The following is a 13,699-nucleotide window of genomic DNA, read 5'->3' as shown; positions in this document are numbered from 1 at the left end:
GTGTTTTAGTCCTCCTCCACTGAAATATGATTGTGTTTAGCACCACATGAATATTACTGAAGCATGCGTTTTTGTCTTATCATACACTTGAATGTACTCTTTGCTCCTTTTTTTAATGATGCATGACCAAATTTACTGACGCAGAGGAACATAAAGACAAGGCTGCTAATGCTACTGAATTAAGCAATTAATCAAGGAAAACAGCATCCGAGAACTATCTGGAACACTTAAGAAATTCTTCTACTAGACACAAGCTCAAACTTGAAGTGGTTTCAGGTCAATAATCGTTTTCAATGACATGCAAAAGTTGTTTTCTAGCAAAGTGCCTATGTAGTTTCAATATACATTACAATTTTATATAAGTAGATTACAAGAAAACACTAAAATTCATTCCAATATTGAAGCTGGCAATCATAAAAATTAAGGAAGAAACAATTTGTCCTATCAAGATGCACAAAAGGATAAAATGATGAAGAGATTGGTTTGGTTTTAACATCTTGAGGATATTTTCTTCTAATGTTATATCAGGTTCTAGCTATTTGTAATGCAAATTAGTGAATGATTAGTTCAAGCAGCTGTAAAAAAAAAAAAAGTCTATTCTACCTCCCTAACATTATGAACTTAAAAGAATTTTTTATTTGTTTGGATAGTTAATAATATATATCATGCTATAGGTTCTGCACTATTCTTGAAGAATAGTTATAAATTCTTTCTTCAGTCCGCTACAGCTATTTTCTGTCAAGTACATAATAAAGGACTACATTTCTCACCAGGCAGAATACTGACAGATTCCTCCATAGCCAGCTTAACACAAAAGTCCATATCATCATCAATTCCTTCTAGTAGTGACAAGTCCAGTTTAACCTGCAATGAACATGCTAAGTTTATGTTTGACTTGTTTTACTTTGAAAGATAAAACTGCATCAGCTTTATGATCTTTCTCACCATTATAAACACTGATCCTTTGGGTTTTTGAGGACAAGTTATGCACGGAATCTCCTTAATTCTATCACAAAGAATGTCTGAAGTTTGTTTTAGTATGTTGATGTATTTCGAGAAGAAATCTTTATTAGTTTTCTCAAGGTTTTGAGGAAGAGCCCCCTGTTAGAAAGACCACTTGCATCATTATAATTTTGACGTCAGTTGAAGAAAAAATATGAGCGACAAACTCGAAGAATTATCAGCACACTAAGATATGCAGGCAAACAAAGAGGAACGGTAAAACCTGAATGAAGGTTACAGGATCCGAGCCTATATTGAGACACGCTTTTATCTGCTCAGCAATCTGATGATATAAAAGCAAAATAGTTGAATGTACCTGTTCTGAGAAATTTGACAGCAATTTTCTGAAAAATCATCCTTATTCATGTATATAAATTCCAATCTGAAGAACTTTAGCAAGGCTGTCAGCCAGTTGGTTACTTACCCTAAAAATGTGTTTAATCTCCCATCTCTTTATTTTCTTCTTCAGTCTTTCAATGTGCAAAACACATTTCTTAAGTCTCCAAGGGGCTTCCAATGAATAATTAGTCCATTTAACTGTGTTTTGTGAGTTACTTCCAATTGCTTTGATTTCAGCCACGCTTGAGTCTTCCACTCCTATGGATTTGGATAAAACAATTTTTACGCATCCATCTTTGTTCCTCATAACCCCCCATCCTTGCTTCACCACATTGAACTTCATAATGCCACATGGTAAAGTACGCCATTCCTCTACTTGTTTGCTTGTCTTGTTTTCCCTCAGACCCGCACCCATAGCTGGAAACCTATATGTGTCAGGAACCTAGCCATACTCTTGGGGCCATTTAGTCTTTGCCCATGTCACAACTCTTAATTTGACCAGCTCGAAAACTTGATCAGCTTTCCATTCCATGCCTCTAAACACTTTATCATTTCGATAAAGCCATTGACTATATTACATCATAGAAACCATTTTCCAAACAGATTTGTTCCCCTTTCCAATTTCCATTCCATTTCTTGAGTGAAAGGCACTAATCAAATCAGCAGGGACAACTCATTCAACCCCCCATTCCTTCCCCACCACTGCCACACATTCTATACTTCTTGTCAACAAATAAGAAGATGTTGCACGGTCTCTTGATCCCCGTTACATAGTACACATGTCATAGCCTCCCAACTTATCAAGCTTCTTCTAGCAAGCTCATACTTGACAACCATCTTTTTGTGGAGAGCCTGCCAACAAAACACTTCAATCTGGTGTGGCACAAGATTGGTCCATATGTTCCTCCAAACATTTACCTTAGAAGATTCTCTTTTAAGCACTTGCTTGCAGAAGGATTTAATCTTGTAAGAAGTTGAAGTAGACCTTTTTCATGCAACCGAATCTGGTAGCTCCTGACACAAGTGAAATTCACTAATCGAGTGATTAAGCTGTTGCCACTGGTCTTGCTCCCATCCAAATAATTGTCTTCTCAACTAAATGTTCCAAGTCCATACATTTCCGTTCCATATTCCTTGTTCATTAATGAACCTCTCTTCATTCCGTGTAAGGGCAAACATCTTTGGGAAGAGTTCTGATAGCGTAACTTCTCCAATCCACGGGTTTGACCAAAACCTAATCCTACTCCCATCACCCACCATGTGTGTTGTTAAGAAAGCATTTGGAATCATTTGCTATCTTTTAACGTTAAAAATGTTAAATGTTTTTAGAAATAACTTATATGTATAGGGAATCATTTACTTGCATTGCACTTATGTTCGTTTTGCATTTGAACTAACATATGAAACTTGGAAAGGTTATGAGGTCAATGATGATATCTACCATTTGGATTGAATTATATAAATCATAAGAGTTGCATAAGCTTTTCTCCTTTTGATGGTGATATAGCATATGAAGAATCCATATTTTTAGCATTTCATCAATAGTTGTTCAATCTCCACAATTAGTCAACTAACTTTTTTAGTTTGGTATACAAAGCCAAGTAGCTTTATTGGAGGTCTTAACAAGAAGATATCTCTCTGTGTGTAAGAGAGAGAACAAAAAAACCCCAAAATTTTTAAGGATGCCATCAGGATCGCTCGTAACTAGCCAATCAAGTTGCCAACTAGGAACTGTTGAGCAGTAATACTTGCATGGTTGTAGTATGTAGCTATCTTCAAACTAACCTTGTTTTTTTAGTTTGTTCAGTTTGCTTCGTTGTACTAGTTTTAGAGTTAATGTAATCTTGAGTTGTCCTTTTGCGTGTTAGTTTGCATGTAAATTAACACTTACACTTGTTAAATATGTTTATGGGTGTTCCTTATGTACACAAGGTATATAAGCCTTGTTTTGTATTAATAAAAATAGTTTTGATCATTATTTCTTCTATGTACTTTGTTCTTTCTCTCATTCATAATATTAATATGGTATCAGAGCAATTGTAGGATCTTGTTAGACTTGAAAAAGTAAGAATCTTCCTTTCATCTGTGTAGTTTTCTCTTCCTATATTTTCAACATGTCTTCACCGTCAGCTTCTCATGTGTCTCCATTTATATTTGATGGTAAAAACTATCAAGTATGGGTTGTCAAGATGGAGGCTTTTCTAAGAGGTTATGATCTCTGGTCAACCATCAAAACTGAAGAAGAACCTACTGTCTTGAAAGACAATGCAACCATAAATCAAATCCAACAATACTCTGAAGAAATAACAAAGCGATACAAAGCTTTGTCCTTCATTCACACTACTGTGTTTGAAAAAATCTTCAGCAGAATTATAAGTTGTAAAACTGTAAAAAAAACATGAACCAAGCTTAAGGAAGATTATGCAGGCGTAACAAAGACCAAGCAAATACAAGCTCAGAACCTTCGAAGAGAGTTTGAATTGATTAGGATGAAGGAGTCACAATCTGTTGAGGATTATATTAGTCAAGTCAGTCAATTGGTGAACCAAATGAGGCTGTTTGAGATGATTTGTCAGAAACTCGATTTGTTTAGAAAATTCTCATCAGCTTCTTGAGAAATTTGAAGCAACTATTACATCAATAAAACAAGCTAAGGACCTATCTCAACTCACAATGTCAGAATTGGTTAGTTCACTTCAAGCCATTGAACAAAGAAGGTCAGCTCGATTGGAAGCAGATGTTGAAAGTGCTTTAATTGCTTCGAGCAAAGGCAGAGTTAATGCAGATTCTCATAGCAAGAAGTTTAGCAAAGATAAACAGAAGAATGCTTCACATGCAAGTCAATCTTCAACCAAGAAAGGTAAGTACAAGGTTTGCATTTATTATAAGAAAATAAATCATTTTGAAGATCAGTGCTAGTTCAGATCAGAAGCTAAATGTTAAGCTTGTAATGAAATGGGACATGTTGAGAAAATGTGCAAGAAGAAGTCCTCTACTACTAATAACGCTCTTTAGAGAGTTGAAGTTACTATCAATCTTGACAAAAATCTATTCATGGCCTTGGAAAAGTTAGTAAATGAAGTTGATAATCAAGAATGGTTACTAAATAATGGGAGTTCAAATCATGTTACTCCAACTGAAGCTGCTTTTGTGAACTTAAATAAGAGTTACCATTTAAGGGTCAAAATAGGAAATGACATTCATCTTCAAGTTATTGGCAAAGGTATGGTTGAAGTGCATGCATCCACAAGTCCTAGGTATATCTCTGAAGTTTTGTTAGTGCCTTCTCTCACTTCTAATTTATTAAGTGTTGTACAATTAGTTGAAAATCACTATGCCTTACTGTTCAAGGATAATGCCTATGTTATATTTGATGCCTTTGGTTCTTATTTAATGACTATAACTATGCAAAAAGGATGCTTTATTGTGACTGTTGATCAGTTATGTTTACAAGCAATTAACTCAGATTCGAACTTGACTAATCTGTAGCACAAACGACATAGTCATTTTAACTACAAGGGTCTCAAATAGGTTAGTACTTCTGGTTCCTTGAAAAACTTACCTAAGTTGACTAATGAAGGCTCAATTTGTAGTGCATGTTAGTATGGCAAGCTTTCAAGAAAGTCTTTTCCATCTGTAAGCAACAGTAGAGCCAAAAGCAAGCTTCATTTGATCCATTTTGATATAACAAGACCAATAAAAGTAGAATCATTGAATGACAGCAGATATTACTTGATTTTTGTTGATGACAGAACTCGATGGTGCTGGATACACTTCATGAAAGCTAAATCTGAAGTATTTGAGTTATTTCATAAATTTAAAGCTATGGTTGAAGTTGATACTGGCTCTAGAATTAAAGTTATCAAAACCGACAATGGAGGAGAATATATTTCTAAAGAATTTACTAATTTTATTACAACTATAGTTATTTGTCATCAGTTCTGTGCAACTTATCCTTAACAAAATGATGTCAGTGAAAGGAAAAATAAGACTATTCTTGATATGGGAAAAACTCTGTTATTTGAGAAGAATCTTGCTACAAAGCTCTAGGTAGAAGCTTGCAATACTGCAGTATATCTATAGAATATACTTCCTCCTCGAGCACTAGGTGGGAAATCACCATATGAAGTCTGGTTTGATCAAAGACCTTCAATAGAGCATTTAAGAGTCTTTGGTTGCATTTGTTATGTCCATGTACCAAAAACCATGAGAGATAAGTTGCAATACAGAGTTCAAAAAGCCATCTTTATTGGCTATAGCTCTAAGTCTAAAGCTTACAAAGCCTACTTTCCTATTGCTGGTAGAGTGGTTATCAGCAGAACTCTAGTTTTGATGAAGTTGCAAGTTGGAATTGGGATATGCAAGATGCTGTAGAGTCTCAAAGTCCAAGTATAATTCATTCTCTTCCAGAAACTAAGTTTGATGTTAATCAAAATGTTCATGATGAGCCTATGAGAGGAACTCGATCACTTAATGATATATATTATAAGAGTTTAGCTGCAATCGAAGAACCCACTTCTTATGCAGGTGCCACTAAACAACCATAGTAGATAGCTGCTATGAATGAAGAGCTTTATATGATCAACAAAAGTGGCACTTGGTCGCTAGTTGATCGACCTCCAAATAAAAACATAATTGCGGTCAAATAGATCTACAAAATGAAGCTAAATCACGATGGCTCTCTCAATAGACATAAAGTTGGACTGGTGGTGAAAGGGTACAGTCAACAACCTGGTGTTGATTACTGGGAAACGTTTGCTCCAGTGGCAAGATTTGATACCATTCAACTATTGTTAGCCTTGTTTGTTGCCTTGGGATGGATATATATCATCTTGATGTGAAGTCTGCCTTCCTTAATAGAATTCTTGAAAAAGAAATCTATGTTAATCAGCCTGAAGGATTTGAAATAAAAGATGAACCAGACAAAGTTTAGAAACTTCATCAAGCTTTGTATGGTTTGAAACAAGCCCCATGATCCTAGTATAACAAAATTGATGCTTATTTGATCTCTAAAGGTTTACAAACAGCAGTAATGAAGCTACATTGTATATACTTAAGTGTGAAAATCAATCTCCATTAGTTGTTTCACTATATGTGGATGACTTATTGATTATAGGAGGAGATGATGCCATTTTGCAACTGTTTAAGAAACAATTGCAAAATGAATTCGAGATGACTGACTTGGGATTAATGAGTTTATTCCTTGGCCTTGAGATTGAATAATATGTTGCAAAGGTATTTCTATCCCAACAAAATTATGTCAATGAGGTTTTAAGAAGGTTTTATATGCTCTAGTGTAAACGTACAGCTGGACCATTAATTGTAAATGAGAAATTTTCAATGAATAGTGGAAGCAAGTTAAAGGATCCATTTCAGTTCGGAAGCTTGATTGGCAGCCTCCTTTACATATGCTCTTTAAGACCAAACATCATGTATTTTGTTAGCTTGCTATCTAAATTCATGAAAAAATCTACTCATCTTCACTAAGTAGTTGGAAAATGTATACTTAAGTATTTAAAGGGCACTCTAAACTTTGAAATTTATTATACTAGAAATCCAAACTTCCTTCTTACTACTTACTTTGACAGTGATTAGGCAAGTAATATAAATGATTCCAATAGATCTTCAAGCTATGTTTTTACTATTAGAAATGGAGCTTTTTATTGGAACTCACATAAAACAGTCCATTGTTGCTCAATCTACAGGTGAAGCAGAGTATATATCAACTGCAGTAATTTCCAACCAAGCTATTTGGTTGAGAAAAATGCTCATTGATTTGCAGTTTCCTCAAAATTTCCTATTGCTTTATTGGTTGACAATATGTTAGCTATTGCTATCACAAGTACCCTATTTTTCATGGCAAGACCAAGCATATTCAAGTGAAATTCCATGCTATCAAAGATGCTAAGAAGTTAAGTGAAATTAATGTTCAGTATTGGTTTTTTGAACTACAGTTAGCTGATATCATGACCAAGACTTCGGGAAAGCCAAGATTTGAGTACTTGAGAAGCAAAATGAATGTACAAGCTGCAAGTATTATGGAGGAATGTTGAGTAGTAATACTTGCATGGCTGTAGCACATGGCTATCTTTAAACTAACTTTGTTTCTTTAGTTTTTTTAGTTTTCTTCATTGTACTGCTTTTAGAGTTAATGTAATCTTGAGCTATCTTTTTGACGTGTTAATTTGCATGTAAATTAACACTGACACTTGTTAAACATGTTTACATGTTTCCTTATGTATACAAGGTCTATAAGCCTTGTTTTGTATAAAAGTAGTTCTGATCGTTATCTCTTCTATATACTCTGTTCTTTCTCTCATTCATTATATTAACAGGAATAACCCATTTCTTTGATATAGAACTGAAAGTAATAATAGGAGCAATTGATCCAAATACTCTCGTAGGAACAAACGGATTGCTTTCAAAAGTGAGATGCTCATAAACTTTGTCGATAATGACTAAGATCTCTAGCTTTCTTGCCTTCTCCACTACCTAAAATCAACAATGTTAAATAAAGAACACTTTTAGCACTTCACATTCATAAAAATGATGTTGTTTACTGGTCTTCCTATTGTTCATATCATTATATTTGTAAAGGATGTGATTATGTTGTTAATTTATTACTGCCAACTAGGAAATAGAAATTTAATCATGAATAAGAGAAGGAGAAAGGGGTAAAAAGTGTTATATCTTTTCAAATGTTCATAGGAGAACACATTCCTACAAGTGTTTTTAGGGTTGATAATAACTATGCTAGTAGTATTCTCATCTGTAAGAGCTTCAACAATGTCAAGATCCACCTCCCAACCTTTCTCATGGAGAAGATTGCAATGACGACCTTCAATACCGCTAAATGCACAACAAGCTTCATAGTTTGGAAAACCTAGTCTAGGAAGCAGAATGTTGGCACCAGCATTTGCAAGGACTAACAATATGACTTCCATTGCTTAAGAGCAGCCTAGGGTGATGTAAACATCATTTCGAGATAAATGGTATGGGAGGTCTTGTGAGAGATATTTGGAAACAGCCTGATAATTCATTAGTAAATATGTGAAAATTGCTCAACAGGACAAGAATTCATAGCATAAACATGCTAGAAAATACCTCATAATAGGAAGAATACCAACAAATAGAGAGTAACTATTGAATTTAGCAGACTGAAAAGCATCAGCCACAACTTGTTCAGCTATAGGACAAGTACGAAAGTAAAGGAGAGCGCTTGGATCACCGTGGCTCAACAGAATGGTAGGTCTTTGATCTTTTTTTATTGATGTTTTCATTTAACATAGTCAGAGTGCCTCTGACAGTCTCATCAGCAGATGTACTTAGTTGCTCATTCCTTCTAAATCTCAATTTCTTCCATACATTTTCCATATTCTTTCTACTTGTTCGTGCTCCTCTTAAAATCTTCCTACACTATTTTTGTTACTAGAAGTGAAACAAGAAGCCGTGCACTTGGAATTTGTGAAGTAAATGATGATAAATTAACTTATGTGAACATAGTTCATGCCAAGGCCAAATTAGTTTACTATGGAGAAAAGTTGAGTTTCTAATACATACCCTTTTCCAAGCCATTCTTTTTCTTTTGATTTTTTCCTTATTTCTGCAAATGCCTTTTCCTTTTTAAAAGGACTTTGTCTAAATACACCAAAAAATATCTGAATATCAACCCTCTATATGGTTGGTAGTTAAGATAAGTACCCTTCCTTCATATTTTTATAGGTTAGGGAGATGGCCCCATCATTTACCCCTCTACTATGTTTGTTGCTTCACCACATCTGCTAAGATTAAAAACATTTATTCCTCAAAGAAAAGAAGAAAAAATTTTACATGTAGTCAAAAGAATGAGAGAATTTAGCAAGTTTGACAAAACTGAAGAATCAAATTCTAATGCATTCAACAAATTTTTTAAAAATTAAAAGAATGGAGTGGATCAACCAAAAAAGTTCTTGACAATCTATACAATTTAGCTTAAATTGGGGTTAAACGTTTGATACTTTTTCAATTAAGGGTTAAACATTTCAATTGTAATAATTCAGAGCCAAATGTTTTCGATTCTTTATAATTAAAGGCTAAGTTGCCTTTCAAAATAATTAAAGGTTAAGTTGATAGGTGGATAGAACGTGTATCACATGCAATAGAAAATTGCGTGAGCTGATGACATGGCAGCTTGAAAAAATATAGTATTATACGTCATGTTCTAACATTTAATTATTACACGCCATGTTGAAAATATAATTGTTACACGTCATATTGAAAATTTAGTTGTTATACGTCATATTGAAAAATATAGTTATTACATGTGATGTTGAAAATTTAGTTATTACACGTCATGTTGAAAATTTAATTATTACATACCATGTTGAAAAACGTAATTGTTACACACCATGCTGGAGATTTATTTTTCGTAACCTGTGGGTTCGGGAACCGGACCGTTAGACATGGGAAATTAAGGAGTGGGAGTCACCACCAATCTTTTTTTCTTGGTGCGATTGGCCACCTATTGACTCAATTCTGATCGACAAGGACCTAAATTAATTTTAAGTCTGTCGAAAGAATGATAAACTAATCTACAATTTTTTTTAAAGTTGGGTTCTAGAGTACGGTTACACACGAGGAAGGATTAGCACCTCGTGACACCCATTTCGCGAACGTACCACTTAATTGTAGGTTATCCTATTAGAGCCTTAATTATTAAATTTATTTCATTATGTTTCCTTAATTATCATTTATTTATTTTATCCTCTATTTTATTAGCAAATTAAAATATTTTATTCAGTTTTACGGATGTGACGTGCACATGATGCGTTTGTGAAATGCATGGTACAAAATCCAAATAATGTAGGATGAAAACCTCTTATTGAGGATATTTCTCGGATCCACCCATCATATTGGAGGGATCCGGGGATATTCTCTCACTTAGAAAATTATCCGGGAAACTCGCATTCGCAAATTTAATGAATAAATTTCGCCATTGGGGTAATCATTTGCGCTTTTAAAAATATATTTTTGTGAATACCAACCTATTACGACCAGAAGCCTTTTACTAAAGATATTCTCCGAGCCTTCCCATCTTACTGGTGAGACCTGGAGGTATCTTTTCACCTATGAAATTTTTTGAAAAAAACTCGCATTTGCAAGATCTTTCGAAAAATCCCATCATCAGGGCTTATACTCGTGTACATAAAATATTTACATACCACGACATTTAACAATGCAATAATAATGTGTGATGTGCTTATAAAATTTAATATTTGTTTCTAAACGTTCCTATATCTACTTTGTTATTTCTTTAAGATTTCTTTTTTATTATTTCTCTTTATAGGCATGTATATTATGAATTATATTTTTTTATGTTATTTAGGTGTCTATCTACTTTATCATATTGATGCTCTTTTTACACAAATTCTATACCTTTAAGCAAAACATCTTGTTTCATAACTATTGTTATTTACATATATATTTTAATTCAACCCCTTCTTTTTTTGTTTTCCATCCTATTCTCCTTTTTTAGAACCATTATAAATCTTTTTTTTTAATAACTAAATATTTACCTTTTATATTTTACATGCATTCATTATTATGAATTTACTATCATTGAATATTTTATTATTTTTTATTTATTATTTATTGTCATGAATATTATTACTTTTCACAATACTATATTTATCTTTTGTCACCTTAAGCAAATATATGTCATTTGTTCTCTTATATTTATTATTATATTTAGTTTTGTTTATATTTTGACTAGTTAAGTATATATGACTTTTATTTACTTAGAATTAGAAACATCGAAATTCGAAATTAAGACCCCCCCATCGTACTAGTAGAGTCTTAATTGAAATCCTAAGTCCAGGAAAGTTCATTTGGAATTGTAACTTCTCGCGTTCCAAATGAACCTCCCATCATTAGTGCAACTTATATATTATTCCCGTGATTAATATTGAAATACTTTTGAGACCAGATTTATATCCTTTCCTAACTATTAATGTTGATCATAAATATACATTTTATTATTGTAATTATTATTTTCCTTACCTTACTATTTTTTAATATTGGACAACAAATGTCTATTTTTTATCTACATCAAAACTTTTTATGACTAAATATTCCACCCTACTATTACATAAACGTATATTTTATTTTACTTTTTAAATATATTTTCTATTTAAGTCTCTTTTTATTTTGTCTTATCTTTATTTTTTTACTAATTGTTCATTTAATTCTATATTATTTTACCTTAGATAAATCTATCACCATAACTATATTTTATCTGGACATTTTTTCTGTTTATATATACTTCACTTACCTAAATCCATATATTTTTATAAATACATATTCATCTAAGTTTAAATTCTTTTTATGGCTGAACATATTTAAAACATTTTTATTATTCTTGTTATTATTACTATTTTTTGCATTTTCTGTTTATTTTGATTTCTTAACCCTAAAATATCTCCTGAAATTTTTATAACATTTTTTTTAAAAATAATTTAAATTAATCCTACATAATTAAACAATAATCATAAGACCAAATGAAATAGGGTAGCCCCCTAAACAAACTAAACCACAACAGATCCACAAAAAGTTAAAGGGTTTACCTTACTAGGTTAAGTTGGCCCAAGCTACCAATTTGTTGATGGTGTCCCGCTTGACGGAACCCACCAAGCTCCTAAAATGCAATGTTTGGTGGGTAAAAAACAGCTTCTTCTCCTTTGTCAAGCTACACCGTTTTGGGTTAAGACTTCCTTCCTTAAACAGTGTCGTTTAGCTCACAAACCCTATGTATAAAAACTCTATTTTCTTCTTCAATCCCATTTCTCTTCCTTCGTTTCTCTCTCTAACCGGTGGCTACTCCTCATTCTCTCTAAAAATCCTTCCTTTTTCTCTCAACTTGATCGGAAGCCCCCAAAAACTCTCCTACCATGGCTATCACCCCCGACTTGACCCCAAAAACTAACCTTTTCTTCTCCTTTCTTTCAATCGGGAAATGGAAAGGAAAAAAAATCACCCTAAGCCCCAAAAAAAAAACCCTAAGTCATATGAAAAGCAAACTCTTCTCTACCCTACCCTCATTCCTATTTCATGTATTTTTTTTTATTTTTTTTGGTTGGAATTGTGGTATTGTATGCGGCTTGTAGAAGAACTAGGTTTGTCAGATTTTTTAGCAAGGTTTCTAGGGTTTTTGTCCCTTTTTTTTTTATCTGAAATTTACCTCTTTTTTTTTTTTTTTGGGAGAAGGGGAGTTTTATAGCTATCCTTCGATGTTGGGGTTGCGGCCACTTCTGCCATCCCCAGTGTCACGACCCAAATTTCGAACCATGATAAGCGCATGGGCCCAATGGACATAGTCCACTAAGCCCAAGCAAGTCTACTATTTATCCTGCTCATTACTCCATCAAATATTGCTAAGTCACATTTTATAACTTTGGATCAAAATGGTGATGGACACTGCCAACTCGTACTGGCACTACTCATTTAAAATATACATACATTATCTACATCATGTATTCTAATAATTTTCATTGGGTTTATCTATACACAACAAAAAAAGAGAACTTGACTTCCAGCGGAGAGACTCGGACGAATATACAACTACTGAATGCCGAGACACCTACCAAGGGTCTAATGTATGAAGACACCTCAACCTAGCTACCAGCTGTCTCATGATCTGAAAACATGAAGTTGAAAACGGTGAGTATAAACCCAGTGAGTGAACAAGGAAGGGAACAAGCAATTTACAAGGAAGAATTTGGAAATCATGATGCACTTGTTTTGAAAACAATGCAATTTGGTTTAATTTCTTTCTTAAACCCCCTTGTTTTGGACATTGATCAGTGGACTCTTAGTATTGCAAAGACCCATGCTCAATCATGAAGATAAGAGAGTGGAGGAAATTATATCAGAACCCGAGCAAGGTAGCAACGTGACAACACGTTTCTCACTATCGAAAAAGGCATTCTCGGTTTGCATATGGTTCGGCTTTTCAAGCATACCTTCCATTAAATGGGTCCAATTGACATGCTTGTTGGGTCATTAGAAAGATAAGAGGCAGGGCTACAACTTTACTATTTACCACTTTGCCCAGTTCTAATTGAAAAGTGGTCAAAATCGCTGTCAAAATGATAGTACTGTACCACCACTGAAAATTTCTGGAGGCAGCAAAAATCCATTTCACTGCAGCCAAAATCCTTGTTGCAATGAACACCAATTTGACAATACTTAGCAACTTTCAACGTTCAACATGCAAGATTCACATATAAAAAACCATATACCATACTCATGAACTTTGATTTCATAAACATAGATATTTATATATATATATATATATATATATATATATATATATATATATATA

The 13,699-nt window shown here is 33.5% G+C and overlaps 1 pseudogene; it reads right to left on the bottom strand.

Annotated features, from left to right (window-relative positions):
• On the bottom strand, positions 739-8,715 carry LOC18608757 (annotated as a pseudogene).

Source organism: Theobroma cacao, chromosome 2, assembly GCF_000208745.1.
Source record: "Theobroma cacao cultivar B97-61/B2 chromosome 2, Criollo_cocoa_genome_V2, whole genome shotgun sequence".
In the NCBI taxonomy this organism is placed as follows: domain Eukaryota; kingdom Viridiplantae; phylum Streptophyta; class Magnoliopsida; order Malvales; family Malvaceae; genus Theobroma; species Theobroma cacao.
Note: the sequence above shows the minus strand (reverse complement) of the source record. Positions and strands in the feature narration are given on the sequence as shown.